Genomic DNA, 5475 nt, shown 5'->3' with positions numbered 1-5475 from the left:
GCCGTAAGAGGTAGCACAAGACTAGTTACCCGAAGGGTAATGCCCACATCAGTAGCCCCCGAGTGACTGGCCGAAGAAACTTCGGGCAGGGACTAAAATTGTCTTCTGTCTAATGTCCTCAACATACGAAAAATCTTGATTCCCTTGTAACAACAACATCTTCTTTATCGGGTGCGCGTTCAGCGCTCTCGCTGGGAGTAGCCCCGAGTCTAGGCATGGATGCTTGCAACCGTGGGTAGACTCAAGTTGTACTACTCGAATGTTTTTCTTCTGCCGATACTCTCTTTAGACCATCGTGGCCATACGATACATCCTCCTATATCGGGTCTTCGATCCCTCCAACTAAGGTTATGCTTGTTGGCAGAACGTAAAGGACCTTGGATAACATGCTCAGCTTTACTCGATAAGTCGATGCTGGCTAACTGCCGATGGCAACACAACGTTACCCTACTCAGAATCAAGTTCTCGGGCATGATTCTGGGCCGCGCAAAATATTCAAGTCCATAACTTTTATCGGGTGCGCGTTCAGCGCTCCCGATGGGAGTAGCCCCCGAGTCTAGGCGGGGATTCTTGCAATCGTGCGTAGACTCAAACCATACCACTTTAATGTTTTTGATTTCCTTCGGGTGCTCTATGCAGAGTCTAAACGGATCGTAGTGATACGTCTCCGACGTATCGATAATTTCTTATGTTCCATGCCACATTATTGATGATATCTACATGTTTTATGCATACTTTATGTCATATTTATGCATTTTCTGGCACTAACCTATTAACGAGATGCCGAAGAGCCAGTTGCTGTTTTCTGCTGTTTTTGGTTTCAGAAATCCTAGTAAGAAAATATTCTCGGAATTGGACGAAATCAACGCCCAGGGGCCTATTTTCACACGAAGCTTCCAGAAGACCGAAGGAGTAACGAAGTGGGGCCACGAGGTGCCCAGACACCAGGGCGGTGCAGCCTGGGCCTTGGCCGCGCCGGCCTGTCATGTGGGGCCCTCGTGTGGCCCCCTGACCTATCTCCTCCGCCTACTTAAAGCCTTCGTCGCGAAACCCCCAGTACCGAGAGCCACGATACGGAAAACCTTCTAGAGACGCCGCCGCCGCCAATCCCATCTCGGGGGATTCAGGAGATCGCCTCCGGCACCCTGCCGGAGAGGGGATTCATCTCCCGGAGGACTCTTCACCGCCATGGTCGCCTCCGGAGTGATGAGTGAGTAGTTCACCCCTAGACTATGGGTCCATAGCAGTAGCTAGATGGTTGTCTTCTCCTTACGTGCTTCATTGTCAGGTCTTGTGAGCTGCCTAACATGATCAAGATCATCTATCTGTAATGCTATATGTTGTGTTTGTTGGGATCCGATGGATAGAGAATACTATATTATGTTGATTATCAATCTATTATCTATGTGTTGTTTATGATCTTGCATGCTCTCCGTTATTAGTAAAGGCTCTGGCCAAGTTTTTACTCTTAACTCCAAGAGGGAGTATTTATGCTCGATAGTGGGTTCATGCCTCCATTAAATCTGGGACCGTGACAGAAAGTTCTAAGGTTGTGGATGTGCTATTGCCACTAGGGATAAAACATTGATGCTATGTCCGAGGATGTAGTTATTGATTACATTACGCACCATACTTAATGCAATTGTCTGTTGTTTTCAACTTAATACTGGAAGGGGTTCGGATGATAACCTGAAGGTGGACTTTTTAGGCATAGATGCATGCTGGATAGCGGTCTATGTACTTTGTCGTAATGCCCAATTAAATCTCACAATACTCATCATATCATGTATGTGAATTGTCATGTCCTCTCTATTTGTCAATTGCCCAACTGTAATTTGTTCACCCAACATGCTATTTATCTTATGGGAGAGACACCACTAGTGAACTGTGGACCCCGGTCCATTCTTTTACATCGATACAATCTACTGCAATACTTGTTCTACTGTTCTCTGCAAACAATCATCATCCACACTATACATCTAATCCTTTGTTACAACAAGCCGGTGAGATTGACAACCTCACTGTTTCGTTGGGGCAAAGTACTTTGGTTGTGTTGTGCAGGTTCCACGTTGGCGCCGGAATCTCTGGTGTTGCGCCGCACTACATCTCGCCGCCATCAACCTTCAACGTGCCTCTTGGCTCCTACTGGTTCGATAAACCTTGGTTTCTTACTGAGGGAAAACTTGCCGCTGTACGCATCACACCTTCCTCTTGGGGTTCCCAACGGTCGCGTGCTGTACGCGTATCAAGACTGTTTTCTGGCGCCGTTGCCGGGGAGATCAAGACACGCTGCAAGGGGAGTCTCCACATCCCAATCTCTTTACTTTGTTTTTGTCTTGCTTTATTTTATTTACTACTTTGTTTGCTGCACTAAATCAAAATACAAAAAAATTAGTTGCTAGTTTTACTTTATTTGCTATTTTGTTTGCCATATTAAAAACACAAAAAAATTAGTTACTTGCATTTTATTTAGTTGCTTGCATTTTACTTTTATTACCATATCTAGTTCTGCACTTGTTACTTCTTCACCTGAAGAATTGGTCTTCACTTTTAAACAAGGGGATGAGGAGAGTTTTAAAGATGCTTGGTCCAGAATTTTTACTTCTTATCGTAAAGCTGAACCTCAAATGACTCTAAGTTTGCTCCTTAGTAACTTTTATTTTGGTCTTATGATTCGCTATAGATATGCCTTGGATGCTTTAGTGGGAGGAGATTTCCTTCATTGCAATGGGGATCAAGCTTTTAATGCCATAAAGAAGTTGGTTGCATCACATGATTCAGCTAATAACTTTGATTCAGCCCTTATTAGCATTTATAATAGATTAAACACTCTTGAGACAAGTGCATCTCGCTTGAATAACAACTATCGCTATGTTCGTAACCGTCTTGAACAAGTTTTAGTGAACTCTGAACCTTCATTATGGGATCCTACTATTAAAATTGTTATTGGTGATCAAACTCTTCATGCCAATTGTGATATTATGTCTGAATTTTGCCTTATGCCTAAGAGTATTCATGAATCTTTGAAACTTTGGGAATTCGTCGAAGGAGGAGAAGGAATATCTCTTATTGATAACTCTGTTATAATCCCTAAGGGAATAGCCGCAGGTGTGCATACAACCATTCTTGGAAGAACAATATCCATTGATTATCTTGTTATTGAATGTGCAGGAACAGGACAAATCACACTCGGAAGATCCCTGCTGAAACTATTGGGAGCAGTCATAGATATGGGAGAAGGCACCCTAAAATTCACCTCTACACCGGGGGGAAGACATGTATTCCCTAAATAAAAGGGTAAGAAAAAGAACAAGAAAGGTAAGGGCAAAGCCCAAGGTAATGTTGATACACCATCTCTTGATAATACTTGATATACACTTTCTGCGCATAGCTGAAAGGCGTTAAAGAAAAGCGCTTATGGGAGACAACCCATGTTTTTACTACAGTATTTTTATTTTATATTTGAGTCTTGTAAGTTGTTACTACTGTAGCAACCTCTCCTTATCTTAGTTTTGTGCATTGTTGTGCCAAGTAAAGTCGTTGATAGTAAGGTTCATACTAGATTTGGATTATTGCGCAGAAACAGATTTCTTTGCTGTCATGAATCTGGGCCAAATTCTCTGTAGGTAACTCAGAAAATTATGCCAATTTACGTGAGTGATCCTAAGATATGTACGCAACTTTCATTCAATTTGAGTATTTTCATTTGAGCAAGTCTGGTGCCTCAATAAAATTCATCTTTACGAACTGTTCTGTTTTGACAGATTCTGCCTTTTATTTCGCATTGCCTGTTTTGCTATGCTTGATGGATTTTTCGATTCCATTGACTTTCAGTAGCTTTGTGCAATGTCCAGAAGTGTTAAGAATGATTATGTCACCTCTGAACATGTAAATTTTGATTGTGCACTAACCCTCTAATGAGTTGTTTTGAGTTTGGTGTGGAGGAAGTTTTCAAGGATCAAGAGAGGAGGATGATACAACATGATCAAGGAGAGTGAAAGCTCTAAGCTTGGGGATGCCCCGGTGGTTCACCCCTGCATATATCAAGAAGACTCAAGCGTCTAAGCTTGGGGATGCCCAAGGCATCCCCTTCTTCATCGACAACATTATCAGGTTCCTCTAGTGAAACTATATTTTTATTCCATCACATCTTATGCACTTTGCTTGGAGCGTCGGTTTGTTTTTGTTTTTGTTTTGTTTGAATAAAATGGATCCTAGCATTCATTGTGTGGGAGAGAGACACGCTCCACTGTTGCATATGGACAAATATGTCCTTAGGCTTTACTCATAATATTCATGGCGAAGGTTGAATCTTCTTCGTTAAATTGTTATATGGTTGGAAACGGAAAATGATACATGTAGTAATTGCTAAAATGTCTTGGATAATGTGATACTTGGAAATTGTTGTGCTCATGTTTAAGCTCTTGCATCATATACTTTGCACCTATTAATGAAGAAATACATAGAGCTTGCTAAAATTTGGTTTGCATAATTGGTCTCTCTAAGGTCTAGATAATTTCTAGTATTGAGTTTGAACAACAAGGAAGACGGTGTAGAGTCTTATAATGTTTACAATATGTCTTTTATGTGAGTTTTGCTGCACTGGTTCATCCTTGTGTTTGTTTCAAATAAACCTTGCTAGCCTAAACCTTGTATCGAGAGGGAATACTTCTCATGCATCCAAAATCCTTGAGCCAACCACTATGCCATTTGTGTCCACCATACCTACCTACTACATGGTATTTCTCCGCCATTCCAAAGTAAATTGCTTGAGTGCTACTGATACGTCTCCAACGTATCTATAATTTCTGATGTTCCATGCTTGTTTTATGACAATACCAACATGTTTTGTTCACACTTTATATCATTTTTATGCGTTTTCCGGAACTAACCTATTGACGAGATGCCGAAAGGCCAGTTGCTGTTTTCTGCTGTTTTTGGTTTCAGAAATCCTAGTAAGGAAATATTTTCGGAATCAGACGAAATCAACTCCGGAGATCTTATAATTTCAGGAAGCTTCCGGAGCACCGAAGAAAAGTCAGAGGGGTGCCAGGGGGGCCCCACCTCACAGGGCGGCGCGGCCCAAGGGGGGGGGGCGCCCCCCTATGGTGTGGGCACCCCGTGGCCCCTCCGACTCCGACTCTACGCCTATATATTCGTCCCTGACCTAAAAACATCGGGGAGTTCGACGGAAACAGAGAAAACCATCCAGAGCCGCCGCCATCGCGAAAGTCCAATTCGGGGGACAGAAGTCGCTGTTCCGGCACCCTGCCGGGACGGGGAATTGCCCCCGGAGCCATCTCCACCACCGTCTCCACCGCCATCTTCACCGCCATCACTGCCTCCATGATGAGGAGGGAGTAATTCACCCCCGGGGCTGAGGGCTCCGCTGTAGCTATGTGGTTCATCTCTCTCTTTGTGATCAAGTTGAATACTATCTATGTGCTACTCTAGTGATGTTATTAAAGTAGTCTA

This window comes from Lolium perenne, chromosome 2, assembly GCF_019359855.2.
Source record: "Lolium perenne isolate Kyuss_39 chromosome 2, Kyuss_2.0, whole genome shotgun sequence".
In the NCBI taxonomy this organism is placed as follows: Eukaryota; Viridiplantae; Streptophyta; class Magnoliopsida; order Poales; family Poaceae; genus Lolium; species Lolium perenne.
The sequence above is the reverse complement of the archived record's forward strand: the minus strand, read 5'-3'. Positions refer to the sequence as shown.